Here is a 16650-nt window from a genome sequence, read left to right as displayed (position 1 = left end):
ATTCTTTACTCTAATTTTATGTATATAATATAGCACTGTAAATTTTTTGGTTCCAGTTTTATTACACTTACTTTAATGGACAAAATTCAATGCTGAGTAATCCATCCTTTCTAACTGCCATAAAAAAAGCTACATTATCTTTTCTCTATTTAAAAAAAATATGTATTAGGTTATTCATTACAAATAAGGATGGTGCAAAGTGAGAGAAATCTGTTAACTCATAACCATTTGAACATACTTTGCTTCCCAATGTTGCATTTGTTACTTATCATAATCTTTTCTTGGGGTGGAGGGAGGGTGGCTTGATACTCTGGCCTTTTCAGAAGAATGACAATATCAACATTATGCAAAAAGATTCTATATTTTCTCCATAAGACTTTAATGGTGCCCAAAGATGTGTCTTTTGTCTAGACTTTACATTGAAATCGCCTCACATTCAAGTGCCAGCTCTATGTCTACCTAGATGGATACTCTTCAACTCTTATCTAAAAGCCCAGTTGTCATATCAAAACCAGTAGCAGGAAGGCAAACTCATCATCCTGTACTCTAGCCTGGATCTCTTTCCCAGATTATCTATTTCAAATTACTAACCACTATTTTCTAATCCCTTTAGTTTGATTCCCCTTGCATTTCAAATGCACCTTCCTATTTATTTTTTGCCCACCACCATAATTTGGATCTTCATTACTTCATTTGTGAATACATTACATTCTTCACTTCTTACTCTTTATCAACTCCTCCTATACAATGTTTATATTGTATTTAGGATTTAGTATATTTATTTCAGATGTAAAAGAAGGGGAACCAGGTTTCCATTTTAATAAATATTATTTAGGAATCTGTTTAAAGCCATACTCAGAAGCAGCCATAATATTTATTTCTCTTGTTTGCAAAAATTATATAAAATATATAAATAATATGGCTTCTCAGAGATTTAGACTTACATATGTAGACTTAAATGAATCTTCACCAATCATGTAATTGGAATTAATTGCTTTGTTTGTGTTCTGAAAGTACTTTGTTTACATTTCAGAAGCAGTAGATCAAAGTGTTATTCATTAAAAGAGAACAATAGATCTTTTATAGCTTTCGAGAAAAAAATCAAGTTTTCTAAATTTCAGATTTAATCTATTAAATTAATTTTATGCCTTGGAACATGTATGTTCCCAATAGTATACTAGTGAGTTCTTATAAACAACAAATATAAAAATGAATTACACTGGAAAAACTTCAAAGTTTGGCTACCTAAAAGGTTTATAGAGTATGTTATTTTTTAAATAAAGGGAATGTATACACATGATATAGCCATATTTTAATGTTAAAATTATTCCTGTTTCATATAAAATTTTAAATGTATAAATACTCATATTTTTATATAAGTAAAATTTGACATAGTTCTTACCATCCCTGAACAACATCTTGACACCCACAGCTTTATCAATAGGAATTAACTCAATATGTATTTTATTAAAATTATTTATGTTTCTCTGTATCTCGTGAGAGTATGAATTATTTAGAAAAGATATCATGTCTTTTGCATTTTTTCTGGCCCCAGCACTTAAGTATTAACCATTTGTTAAGATGAATTAGTTACAGCAGATTATATGTTAAAAAACTCAAAAACTAGTATTAAAGTTAAGTGCTAGTTTAACTTTTTAGTCAAAGATATCAGTTTTAAAGCAAGACATTGTTTAACTTTAATGCAGGGCTTTTGGAGTCTGCAAAATACTAAAACATGGACTTTGAAAATCCAAGAAGATATATAAATTTTTTAAAATGACACTCATTTTTCACAGGAAACCATTTAAAAATTTTGTTCTTACCAAATGTTCATGAGCTGATTCTCAGATGAGAACACTGATAGCAGTCTGGAAGGTATGTTGGAAAAGCATGTTTATCTATGCTTTTCCATTCCACACTGTAGTGAAGATTTTACAGTAATTGAAATGAGCTGTTAAAGTTAGAGGAGTTTCAAAGAGAGAGCAGATGAAAAATACTTAATTGAAAGTAATGAGAACAGAAATTTTAAGGTTTCATTACAACTTAAATTCATGGTTTTGGCACTTCTAGAATTTTCCTTCATGAGATATCTTTATATTCTGTATTTATTAGCCTAACCATATGAAAATGTAGAGCTTCAGTTAGTGTTTAGAGAGGGAGAAGACAAAAACTACAGTAAAGAAGAAGCTAAAATTAAAAGTAAGCAGAAAAAATGTGAAAAACAATATTTTATTATGTTTGTCACACTGCTAACTTGTTTTATTGAGAAATCATAAATGCTGTCAATAGTAAAAAGCAATAAAAGTCATTATTTTCAAGTCTCTAAACAGTCACTTATCCATTAAACATTGCTAAAATTGCATGCATACTTGTTCCCTAATACTTCATGTAAAAGCACCACTTCAAGTGTTAAAATATATAAAGCCCATGATTTGGAATGATGAGATAAAAAATTACTCCTTTGTTGACTATAAATTTTTAACATTAAGAAAATATTTGGAAAGGTTTTTTGCATTACCTTTGTTTTGTAAAAATAACATGCAAAGGAGCCAACTGAGTTGTGATAATTCACAGCTTTTCTATGTGAATTGTTACATTTAAATAAATGCTTGTGTTCTAATTTTCTCATAAAGGAATAGAATTGCATTTTGAAATGCTATTGAAAACAAGGCACCCAAGTACTGCTTTTGAGATCAAAGTGGGCAGTTAGTCCACAATTTTTATGTGACTTCACTAAAACAAAACAACTCCCCCAAAATCTAGCTATACTGAAATGTAAGTATATAAATTTCCTAAAAATATTCACCTAATTTTTGTATGTTTATTTACAACCACTCAAGCATTGATTTTCATAACACTTTAATTTCATAACATTTTCACTGTATAGATCAATGCTATCAGAACTTTTGGGATTAGTCAGTCAAGATTTTTGTTGTGGATGTGAAACTATGAGATGAGAGAATGTGGAAACTAAGCTAAATATTATTCCCATCTTTGGACCAAAACGAAGTTTGCTCTGTTGTTAACAAGATAGCTCATATTCCTTAGTGCTTTTACTTCTTTCAAATGGATCGTCTGTTGTGGTGGGAGCCAAGGTTTATTGATGACCATGGATTTGGACTTAACATGGGTAACTTTGTGAGAGCCAGTAAGGAGGTTTCTGTCTAGCCTGCACTAAAATCAGTTCAATGCAATGGGGCCACCTTGCCCTACTTTGCTATATTAATAGGTGTAACAAGGAGCTGTAAGCCACTAATTGAAGTTTGCCTGCATTTTAACTTATTGTAAGGCTACAATAAACTATCTACAGATAGTGGGATAATATGATATGGAAAAACAGTTTCTTACAGTCACATTTTGATTCTGCTGCTGATAAACCTTGGAAAATTAGTGTAAATATATCACACATCTCAATAAGGTTCCACCCGGGAAAGCTATGAAGAATTATAAGAAATTTACTATTCTAAAAGACCATAAGCATATGAGTTCTATGCCATTAACATTTTTCTTTTTATCTACCACATTTACTTCACTCATTTCATTTACTGAAACTTGGATATGTTAACCAAGGCTGGTTCTGAATTCTTAGGGAAATATAAGCCAAGGAGCTACATTATATAATTAACCAAACCTTTAAATTAAATGACCTTTTGCATTTATTTAAATGCATCTCATTCTAATAACTTTTTTTTTTTCTTTTTTTTTTGCGGTACGCGGGCCTCTCACTGTTGTGGTCTCTCCCGTTGCGGAGCACAGGCTCCGGACGCGCAGGCTCAGCGGCTATGGCTCACGGGCCCAGCCGCTCCGTGGCATGTGGGATCTTCCCGTACCGGGGCACGAACCCGTGTCCCCTGCATTGGCAGGCGGACTCTCAACCACTGCGCCACCAGGGAAGCCCTCATTCTAATAAATTAAGAAGTAAAATTAGAATCTATAAAACAAAAAAATTCACATTTTTAATCATTTGCAATAATCAAACCACTAAAGTGCCTGATAAAATGGAATAAATCTGAATTGTACACATTTGAAAAAAAGATATGGGCAGGTGGGCCTCAAAATTCTATCTCAAAATTATGTCTGAATTCAAAGCAGTTAGGGGAAGTCACTGCATTCACTCTAAAAAGCTTGGAGAGCTGTTCTCTTTACTTGTGATTTATTGTTATTTTCAATTTGGTTTACATATTGACAATCTGATATACTATGAGTTTTTTTATTGAGAGAATTTTTTCTGTCTTACTATTATCAGAGAACATAAATGAACATTTATTGTGTTAAGGCTTCCACATTTTTAAAAAAATCTGTCATTTTATATAAAAATGTGTATCTTTGAGTTACCTCAGAAAACGTATATGGTCATACCAAGCTTATGGTCCTACTTGGACAATAGTTGGCTTGAACCCAGAACCATATGTGGGTTTAGAAAAGGAATGTACTTTCTATCCTTATTGTCTTATATCTAATCTTTTCTCATTTGTGAAATTTCTCTTTATTCCCAACATTTAAACTAGAGATAAAGTCTAGACTCTGAGATTTCATATAACATTGCTGGAGAAACATAAAAATCAGTCCAAAGACTATGATAACTTGGAACAAGGTAGACCTAAAACTATATTAGCCAGCATGAGCCATGAAGATAAAATAAACACATTGAAATTATTAATACAAGTAAATACCAGTTCATCATGGAAATCAAATAATTAATCTTAATCTGTGAAAATGGAAATTTCATAAGTAAATGTAAAACCATAGTATAGAATCAAAGTTAAACACAGCACACCTGATTATGTATGGGAACAATTTATAGTCTAAAATCTCCCCATCCAATGCTCTTTCTGCCAGGGAGAAATAAATAAAGAATGAGAGTCAAATCCAATAATTTGTAGCCATTATTCATCATTTTATAGGTGTAATTAGTAAGCTTAGGTGAAACTATGTTTGGAGATTTACTATCTCTGGAGTATGATTATCTATGAATTTAAAAAGTCTGCAGTTACTCCACACTATATGAAAATAAAAACCATATTAAAAGAAATTTGCCAAAATATAATACAAAAATTAAGAAGTTCTAACACTTTTATCTTAAATGAGTCAAAAACAACTGGTTTATCTTTAATTTGAAAAGAGATAAGTAATAATACAGAGCTGAAAATAAATCTCCTTAAGCCATATTGTTTACATTGACATAAATATTGAAACCTACAATTTGTCATGAATTTTTTAAATGCCTTGAAAAAGCTGGTGAATATTATTTTCATTTTCCAGCTTAAAATATGCTAAAAGAAAAAGTATGTGCCACATATTGAAAAAAAAATTCATTGGCTTAAGATAATTTTTAAAAATCCAAATAATGTTTAATGTTCACCAAAAATGAATAATATTGCAAGTACTATTACATTAAATTTGTGCATAATTGTAGAAACAGCAAATTCTTTATAGCATAGCCTTTACTTACTTGTAAGTTCTTATATTAATTGTAAGTTCATATATTAATTCATTTGATCCCTGTAACAACTCTGTGAGGTGAATATCATGATCATTTTCTATGTTTTATGGATAAGGAACTCTCACAATCAAATAGTTTAATTTACACACTCAATGTTATACAGATAATAAATAGCAGTATGGAGATTCGAACCCAAGCACTCTGTAGCCAGAATCTACGTACCCGTAATGGACCATGAACACACTGTTTGGGGGTGTGTGTGTGTTTATACTCATAAAAAAATCACATGTCTCTGCCATTTTGAAAGGATAAAAATATCAGCAATAGAGCAGGTCTTAGCAGTTAAAATCACAACATTAATGAATCGTGGTATCAATACTAGACTATGGCTTCCAGTCCCACACTGTTCTCCTAAGACTAAATCGTCTTAGTGTTAATTCTAATAATTTAGAAATCAGTTATTTAAATAAATCATCAATATTAATGCTAGAGAAACAATCTGTATTGGCATTTACTTTGTAACTGATTAATAATTATCTTTATAACCTAATGGATTTATTTTTCTTTTTATATTAGAGAAAACTCCATGAGAAATTGCAAATTATGAGAGTGGTTTCAGGGCTAAAAAATAACCATTGCCTAATGAAAATGCCTTTTTACTTCCCTGAAGATGAATCCTACAGGAAACCGATGTCAATTTTTTTTTTTTGCGGTACGAGGGCATCTCCCTGTTGTGGCCTCTCCCGTTGCGGAGCACAGGCTCTGGACGCGCAGGCTCAGTGGCCATGGCTCACGGGCCCAGCCGCTCCGCGGCATGTGGGATCTTCCCGGACCGGGGCACGAACCCGTGTCCCACTGCATCGGCAGGAGGACTCTAAACCACTGCTCTACCAGGGAAGCCCCCAATGTCAATTTAATTGATATTATCACATTACTAAACTTTACACGAGAAGAACTAGTATATATTTGCATTTTAAATCTTAATCCTTAAAAATTTATGCCACCCTCATTATTTGGTTGAACATTGAGCCAGTCACAGCCACTTCATAAATTATCATGAGATACAAAGATGGATGTCATGTAAGAGCAAGGCATATGGAGTCAAAGGGCCGAGAAGGTCCTGAGTTCACAGTCTGATTCCAAGAAATTTGCTTTAAGACCATGTTCCTCAGTTTCCTCAAATATAAAATGGGCATGCTTTGAAGATCAGCACAAATAATGTATTTGAAAAAGCTGTGCAAACTTGCAATTGTTTTAGAAAAGTTAACCGATGTTCTCTGTAATATCCTGAATCACTGCTGCATCAAAAAGGATGAGTACCATTCTCAGGTCACCAACGTCCCTTCCCTAATGTCTTTTTAACTTCCAGCCTCCTTCCTCATCCTCTTCCTCACCTCTTTTGAATATATACTATTTGGCACTTGATGAAATTTTGGATTTCATTTCTCCCAAGACACATCTCTTGCTTTTCACTATGATCCCTTAGTTTGTGAGAGAAGAAACACCTGCTGCCTTTCTTCAGCAGGCAGATTTAGAATAAAGTTAGCACTGTAATGCTTCTTCCAGGACATACTGTCAATCCAGCAGTTATTAAAAACAGCAAGTGGATTTTAATGGACTAATTTCTTTGAAACAGCTAAAATATTTTCAACCCATGAACCATTTCCCAAACAACTAAACATACTGATTTTTCATATATATATATATATATATCCTCTGGTTGCCCATTATTTCAGCATAAAAATATCATTACCATTGAAAGAAATGATCGGGTCTTTGTAAATCTTACTTTTAAAACTGAACAGTTATATTCATTTATTCATTTACCGACTGCCTTGCCACCTTTGAGAAAGTGAAATTGGACTTTTTTTTAAAGTGTTGCTGTTGTAAAATGATACTGAATGCTAAATAATGTGCTTGTTTGTTTTTCAGCTGTTGTAAGTCTAAAGAGGTTTTCTGAATACTTCAATTATAAAAACATTTAAAACATACAAACTTGTGCAAGTTTTATTTTAATGAAGATGAGAAGTTCATTAAAGAAGATAAATATTTCATTAGATGTTAAATAAAACAAAGAGATTTTTTGGCTTCTCTCAGCACAAAATTCCTTTGAAAGATTAATTAATACTTGCAAATTATGCAAATTAGACCCATGCAAATATTTTATGAAGACAATTAAGGGAACCATTAATTACTGCTTTTTTTGCTTCAGTGAGATTCATTCATTTAATTTTAATTTCACTTTAACTGTTTTGATGGATAATCTTGCAGCTAAGAACTTTATCTTTCCTGGCGGGTCACTTAAACTTATAAATTTCATCCAGTGAGCGAACAGAAGTCTGTAAAGATATTCTCTAGACTATGTTAAGTATCAAGAGAAATTTCTGACACAATGCACTCCTAGAAACAGGGAAACTGGAAGGGAATGTGAGCTCATTCTTGGACAAGTTTCAACTGCTGGAAAAGCAATTAATTTGCTTTGGCTGTGCTAATATAGGGGAATTAGAAAGTGTGACACAAGACAAATAGAAATAATTAGTTCTCCAAAATGATGTTCTCATTAATATGGTTCGAACAGTAGAAATAAAAAACATTATTGTGGCATGTCTGCATTCTGTCCCTAACCGTGGGAGGTAGAATAATGCACCATAAGCATTTTTACATTTATAGTCTAAATGATGATGTTTCATTTTTTTTCTAAAGGAGAATTTACAGCAAAGGGGATAATATATCTCAAAAGTCTAGACATATACATGATATAAATTGATCACATACTTTCCATCATCATGTTTTTACGTACCAATTCTTAAAATGTTGTTCATACAAATTCTGTAGTTTAGTGAATAGACTTTAAAATGAGGGTTCTTTTTCTGTAATTTAAATATTTTCAGATCACTTTTATAACTCTTAAAGTATCAATAACATTTCTCAGAAAATAAAAGAAAACATGTATACATGGCCAGGGTATTTTTACTTTCTAAGGGTGAATATAAAAAGAGAAAACAGATTTTATGAATATGAACCACAAATCTATATTACTAAATGGTAGCTGTCTTCAGCTTCGGTAGACTTTATATACATTTTCTACTATTACAATCTCCAGTGAGCAAGTTAATTGGATACAAAGGCCATCAAATTTTTCCCTTGATAATAAGGGTGAAAAATACTCAAAGCAAAAACTTAAATACATTTTCCTTAAATCTGAAGGTGATAATATATTGTCTAAAAACTAATAAATTAATTTCTTGACCATAATGAAAAACAATGTCCTGAACTGTCTAGTTAGTCATAATAATAAAAGTATCATTGATAAATATACATATAAAATTAAAATGACAGAGGCTATTTTCCTACCTATTCTCTGACACTTCTGTAGTGCTGCAGCCAGTCACTGTTAGTATGGTCCAATGAAAAGTTACAAGTGGACATACATTCTCATTTATATTTGTTGAGCTCTTTAACATTTTCTAAAAATAGATCTTAAAATTAAATTTTCTTTCTTACAAGGATAATCTCATTCCATTCATCCTGAAATTCTAAATTCCCTAGATTTCTTTTACATATTTACACTGCCCACACAGATGTATGTTACACCTTCTAAATTAAGATCATCTGTGACTTTCATTGACACACTGTTTAACCACTCTTCCATATCACTAATTACGATGTTAAATCAACATGGATCTAGCATTGATCTTTAGGCCCCCCTGCTAATATCTGTCCCAATTTCCATTTATCAATATTCTTTGATTATGGTCTTCAGACAGTATTCAAGCCAAGACAAAAACATGTTCATGAACAAGCCAATTTAATTCAATTTTTCAATTTTATCTATGCTAACAAAATATTATTATATTTTCCATTAATAACTGCTCTATTTCAATCCTTAAAAGCAATTTAGTTGTACAATGTCCATTTCCCCTCTCTAAACCTCCAATTCCAATTCATTCTTCCTGATATTCCCTATATCTCCTAAAATCTTATAGCACCTACCACCTATTATATTACTTTTACTAGGAAATATGATGTCGAATATACTACAAACTATGCCCAATCATTTGGCCTTACTTTACTCTGCCTAAATATTTGGGCAATGGAATAAAAATTAAAATTACACCACAAAACCTCATTTTATGTCACAACTCAACACAAACATATAAAAATGACAATTTTTTTTTTTGTAAGAACCAGGAGTTTAGAAAATTAGCTCTATGGAAATAACACATTGAAAATAATTTTATGTAAGTATAATTCTAATGAATTACTATTTAATAATATTTTGAGCAACTTCATACTTCTCACCACGTCTGATTTCAGGTATAATTAGTTGAAATTACATAAGACATTTCCAACAGACCTATAAGAGACCTTCAGCATTTGGAGTTTAAGCATATCTGCCTACATTCAAAAACAAGATTTACTTTTTTATATATGTCTTAAAAGAATAAACATGGTTATACTGAAATTATAAGAAAATATTATTCTAAAATTTTACAAAATATTACAACTCATGAGTATCACTGAGACTTTCTATTTAATAATAATAACTCTTATTGTCTAGTTAAATGAGTAAACAATGACCTATGATAACTATGGAACATTAGCCTGTTTATTGGTTACTGCCTGCAATCAATATCATCTTTTGTTCAACTTAATCAATGTTGTTTAGATTGATTAGCTGCATTGAAATGCTGCCAAACAACAGAAACCAGTGCCAAGGGACTAGAAATAAATTTATTATTGGTTTTTTTTGTTCATAGTAATATAATTCTAGTATTTATTTTTTAAGATCAAGAAAAATAGTTTGAGGCAATCCCTAAGGTGATTACACTTTCTAAATGAATAAACAATAGTCAGTATGCACTGCAGGCAGCCCAGAAATCAGTATTAAGCAAACCTTCCCCTTTTTTTAAATGAAAGCCTCCCTCTTTTAAGCTGAATAAAGACATTTTATACATAGAAAATTAGGTTCAGGTGACAAAAAATTTCTTGTAAATTTCTGCAAGCACTTTACTGTGAGACTAAGTCAACATTATGTTATAAATAGAGACCAATTTTCTAAAAAATAGAAAAGTAAATTATATGTTAGAGTAATAATAGCTTCAGTGTTTACCAGTTGCTAGGCACTATAAATGTTAACTCGTAATAATAAAATTTAATATTAACAGCTAAAACTTAACTGTGTACCTACTATATTGCTCAGCATATGCTAAGTGCTTTACATGGGTTATTTTATTTAATCCTCACAGTAAGGCTCTGAGGTTAAGCAATTACCATAGGAAAAAAAAAAATAGTGGAGCAAAGATTTGAATCTAGACCTGACTCCTAGCATTTCTAAACTGGTAGACTCTGTAGAGGTGTCTAGAGAACCTCCAAGCCCACATTAAACTTATAGGTCTTTTTTAAGGATTAGAAATAGAAATATGCATAAGACAATTATGTGAAATCAAATTTAAACCATAGTTTCATATAGATCTTTAAAGTGGTAAGTTTAAGTAAGGTTCAGCGTAGAACCTTCACAGTGTAGAAGTCTTGGGATACCATTTAGCAACTCTGTTAAACCACATACTGTTGGAGAAATGAAAATGCTCTTCAAATGTCTTACACTGAATCAAAATTGGATTTGTGTCTGATTTTAAATTTGTCCTAAGTTCATTGCATGCTAAGTTGTAGGGGTGTAGATAAATTTTTTATCTAAATATGATTAATCTCTTAATTTCTTTTATTGCCACTTTCTTCATTTAGAATGAGGTTTTCCCTAGCATGTCTGGAAGTGTCTGTAAACATGGTATAGGCATAAATGACTGATTAAAAAGTAAAAAGCTGGAAAAGAAACATTTTTTTCCAACTACACATCATTCCCTAGCTGCTATCAGTAGACTGTTTGAATTTTTGAAGTCATCAACAGGCAATGTGCTATCTAACCACAATGAGTGATGGGGCTTCAAGTAGCTATCCTAGAAGAGAGACACGTAAATACAGACAGCAAAGCATGGAGGAAAGAACAAAGACTCTGGGGTCATAAGCCTGACTTTAAATGTCAGCAACCCCACTAACTCATAGTGCAAATGTGAGAATGTTAATTAGCCATTCTGCATGTTCGTTATCTTACATTTAAATTAGAATATACAGGAAAGGCTCAATAAATATGAGCTCCTAATCCACCTTACTATTTTAATAAGCAAATACTCCACTTACTGTGTAATATCACTAAGTCTAAATAAAAGAAAATGTATTACTAGGACATTCAATATGTGCTGGAACATTTGACTCAATAGACATAGCTTGATAAAAGATATAAATTTCACTCATAAATTTGACCTGCATTATAATGTTTTGGATCTATAAGTTACTAAACAAAAAATAATAATAACATAGTTTAAAAGAACAATATTTTAACAATCCTAATCTAAAAACAATCGGGAAGAAAATAGGGGATGTGAAAAACATTTGGACATGTTGTATTCCCATCTCCAATTAACTCATTGTGTAACCTTTATCAAGTCATGTACCCTTACTAAACCTCGGTTTCCTCTCTTGCAAAATGAAGAGATTTAATTTATCTTTAAAGCCCCTTCCCAGTGTTAAGGCAGTAACATCATATAAGTATGCTTGGCATTTCATCAGTGTTCAATAAACATTTGTTGAATAAATGAATAATTTTCAAATTTTGCATGTATCTTCAAATATCTAGGAAACAGAAAGAAGATATGTTTAAACTGGAACAAAAAGATTGTTAATTTGAAGGCAAGTCTTTTATGTCCTTTGATTGGAAGAACATCTGGTTTTCTATGATCTGAGATCAGTCAAAAATAGAATAAAAAGCCAAACAGTTTTGATTATGGACATTGGATGTAAATAAAAGAGATGTACTTTCAAGTGGAGTCAAGATTTTGCAAGCATAACTTGCAGATATCCTAAGATGTCAGAGGAACTGTGGTCCACATTCCCAGTGATTTCAACAATTACTTTTTGGTTTAAGAGGATGGGTTTTTACTTAGAAGGAAAAAGCAGAAAGCTGTTATTTTGCAAGTGAACTTTTTAGACTTTTTGAAAATTTATAAAAGACATAGATAAAACAGTACTAATTCATGATTCTCCCATGTTATAATTCATATCTATATATTGAACACCTAAACAATATACAGAGATTAAACCATTTGAAATTATAGGAAACAAATCAGGAAATAAGCATGAGGTTAATGTTTATTAAACCAAAGAAGAAAGTGTTATTTAAGAAATGTGATTATGGTATATTAAGTTAAATATAAATTTAAAATGGATGTAAGTGAATATCCACAGAATCCAAATCTTGGGTCAAATGTGTAAGAAAAAAGTAACATTAGAAATGCACACAGGAAGAAAAAACACATTCTGTTAATTCAGCTCTTAGATAGAAAAATTCTGCCAGAATTTGTCAGTCTGACTTTCCTGGGAGGAATCATATTATCCTTCGTTTTCTCCCATCAGTATCTCCAACCAATGTCTGAAAAATGTCAGGACAATAGGGATCCTTAACATCTATCCACAAGATCTAACAAAGGTCCTAATTTCTTCGGGGAATATACAGCAAGCATCACAATGTGTCCAACATTTGGGGACCATAAATGTGACACAAACATTTGACATATTAGGATGTAAGTGTCAAGCATATAGACACTAGGAGCACGGTGGTGAACAGAACAGGCCTGGTTCATTCCCTGCCTGGCTACCATCCCGAGAAAGGAGGAAGAAGACATTAAAAAAAGAACTACCGATGAACAGCTGTTATTGTGAAGAAGAGAAAGGTATGATAAGAACCTCTAAGTGGAGGAACTAGACCCATAGAGCAGGGAGAAGCTGCAGGGGTAGGTATGGAGTCTGGAAAGCATTCCTGGAGGTTGTGACTTCTAAGATGAGACTTAAAGGATGGGTAAGTAAAGGCAGCAAAGAGGGGGAAATGTAGTTGGTAGGTGGAGAAAGATGTGAGGCTTTATGGAAAAAAAAAATTCCAGTATGACAGAAGAACAGAGAGTGAAGGGCAAAAGTTTCGATTGTGTGTAGAAGGCAAGGGAGGGAAATGTCAAGCTTTACTTCCCTCACTGTATTTAAGGAGGATATTGGATTGGACAGATGTGGGAACCATAGAGAAGGAACACAGAGGAAGACAGGTTTGCAGAAGGGAGGAGTGAAGAATCCTTTAGGTTTGGCGCCCTGGACTTTGAGGTCCCTGTGAGACAGCCAAATACAAATGTGATATTATCTGGAACTCTTAAGAGATGTCTGTATTGGCTGGAGAGATATTTTTAAAATTGTTAAAATATATAAGTTAAATCATTGAAGTGAATGCTATTGCCTATGGAGTGAGAAAAAAAATAATACAAGAAGAGATTAGGATTTAGTTGAAGAAACGCATGTTATAGATTTGGCTGCATACATTTGTGTGGATGTGCATTTATATGTGTGGTGGCTCAGGTTTTGGAGGATATTTATTAACTAGTCCAAAAAATAGTTAAATAAGTATTTATATGAATTCTCTCTATGGTATATATATATTCAAAATATCTTACAAAAAGCTTTAAAGTAAGATAAATTTTTAAACTTCATAACAAATCATGACATATAAGTCTGTAAGACTCAGGCATGAGAGAGTTAATTACCATAAAATCCAGCTCCTGAAACAAGTTGTTTTTAAATTTTTTAAATTTTAAATTCATAAAATGACCACATTCATGAATTTTGAGTTAGTTACTAGAAATATCAGCAATGAAAACATTATTCCTGTGCAGTATGTGTTGATTTATCTTACTTTTCAAGATAAGTAAGTCAATTATGTAGGGCCTCTGTGCTCAGAAGCATTTCCTAAACTGCTTTCTGTTTTCCTCTTCCTCACCTCTATAGCTTTACAGAAATGATGCTACTAAATACGGATGAGGAAGACGGCGGAAGAGTAAGACGCGGAGATTACCTTCCTCCCCACAAATACATCAGAAATATATCTACATGTGGAACAACTCCTACAGAACACCTACTGAATGCCGGCAGAAGACCTCAGACCTCCCAAAAGGCAAGAAACTCCCCACGTACCTGGGTAGGGCAAAAGAAAAAAGAAAAAACAGAGACAAAAGAATAGGGAAGGGACCCGCACGGGTGGGACGGAGCTGTGAAGAAGGAAAGGTTTCCACACACTAGAAGCCCCTTCACGGGTGGAGACTGCGGCGGGCAGAGTGGGGGAGCTTCGGAGCCACGGAGGAAAGCGCAGCAACAGGGGTGTGGAGGGCAAAGCGGAGAGATTCCAGCACAGAGGATCAGTGCCGACCAGCACTCACCAGCCCAAGAGGCTTGTCTGCTCACACACCGGGGCAGGCGGGGCTAGGAGCTGAGGCTTTGGTCGGATCCCAGAGAGAGGACTGGGGTTGGCGGCGTGAACACAGCCTGCAGGGGGCTACTGCGCCACGGCTAGCCGGGAGGCAGTCCGGGAAAAGGTCTGGAGCTGCCGAAGAGGCAAGAGACTTTTTCTTGCCTCTCTGTTTCCTGGTGTGCGAGGAGGGGGATTAAGGGTGCTGCTTAAAGGAGCTCCAGAGATGGGCGCGAGCCACCACCATCAGCGCGGACCCCTGAGACGGGCATGAGACGCTAAGACTGCTGCTGCCGCCACCGAGAAGCCTGTGTGCAAGCACAGGTCACTATCCACACCTCCCCTCCCGGGAGCCTGTGCAGCCCAGCACTGCCAGTGTCCCGGGATCCCAGGGAGAACACACAGCACGCCTCAGGCTGGTGCAACGTCACGCCGGCCTCTGCCCTGCAGGTTCACCCCACATCCGTATCCCTCCCTCCCCCGTGTCTGAGTGAGCCAGAGCCCCCGAATCAGTGGCTCATTTAACCCTGTCCTGTCTGAGTGAAGAACAGACGCCCTCAAGCAACCTACAGGCAGAGGCAGGGCCAAATCCAAAGCTGAACACCGGGAGCTGCGCGAACAAAGAAGAGACAGGGAAATCTCTCCCAGCAGCCTCAGGAGCAGTGGATTAAATCTCCACAATCAACTTGATGTACCCAGCATCTGTGGAATACCTGAATAGACAACAAATCCTCTGAAATTGAGGAGGTGGACTTTGGGAGCAACGATATATATTTTGTTTTCCCTTTTTCTCTTTTTGTGAGTATATATGTGTATGCTTCTGTGTGTGATTCTGTCTGTATAGTTTTGCTTTTAGCATTTGTCCTAGGGGACTGTCTGTCCGTTTTTTTTTGTTTTTGTTTTAGTATAGTTATCAGTGCTTGTTATTATTGGTGGATTTGTTTTTGGGTTTGGTTGTCCTCTTCTTTCTTTTAATTACTTAAAAAAATCTTTCTTAATAATTATTTTTTGTTATTTATCTTAATAACTTTATATTTTATTTTATTTTTTCCTTTCTTTCTTTCTTTTTTTCTCTCTTTTATTTGGAGCCATGTGGATGACAGGCTCTTGGTGCTCCAGCCAGGCATCAGGGCTGTGCCTCTGAGGTGGGAGAGCCAAGTTCAGGACATTGGTCCACCAGAGACCTCCCAGCTCCACATAATATCAAATGGCAAAAATCTCCCAGAGATCTCCAACTCAGCACCAAGATCCGACTCCACTCAACGACCAGCAAGCTACAGTGTTGGACACCCTATGCCAAACAACTAGCAAGACAGGAACACAACCCCACCCATTAGCAGAGAGGCTGCCTAAAATCATAATAAGGTAACAGACGCCCCAAAACACACCACCAGACATGGACTTGCCCACCAGAAAGACAAGATCCAGCCTCATCCACCAGAACACAGAAACTAGTCCCCTCCACCAGGATGCCCACACAACCCACTGAACCAACCTTAGCCACTGGGGCAGACACCAAAAACAACGTGAATTACAAACCTGAAGCCTGCAAAAAGGAGACCCCCAAACAAAATAAATTAAGCAAAATGAGAAGACAAAGAAAAACACAGGAGATGAAGGAGCAAGGTAAAAACCCACCAGATCTAACAAATGAAGAGGAAATAGGCAGTCTACCTGAAAAGAATTCAGAATAATGGCAGTAAATATGATCCAGAATCTTGGAAATAGAATGGAGATCATAAAAGAAACATTTAACAGGGACCTAGAAGAACTAAAGAGCAAACAAACAGTGATGAACAACACAATAAATGAAATTAAAAATTCTCTAGAAGGGATCAATAGCACAATAACTGAGGCAGAAGAATGGATA

General features: G+C 34.3%; 1 protein-coding gene across 2 annotated transcripts in view; it reads right to left on the bottom strand.

Annotated features, from left to right (window-relative positions):
• DACH1 (dachshund family transcription factor 1) overlaps window positions 1-16650 on the bottom strand; it is a 414258-nt gene that overhangs the window by 16208 nt on the left and 381400 nt on the right. The window lies entirely within an intron of this gene.

This window comes from Monodon monoceros, unplaced genomic scaffold (genome assembly GCF_005190385.1).
Source record: "Monodon monoceros isolate NGI ecotype Baffin Bay Population unplaced genomic scaffold, NGI_Narwhal_1 Super_Scaffold_8, whole genome shotgun sequence".
Taxonomy (NCBI): Eukaryota; Metazoa; Chordata; class Mammalia; order Artiodactyla; family Monodontidae; genus Monodon; species Monodon monoceros.
The sequence above is the reverse complement of the archived record's forward strand: the minus strand, read 5'-3'. Positions and strand labels throughout refer to the sequence as shown.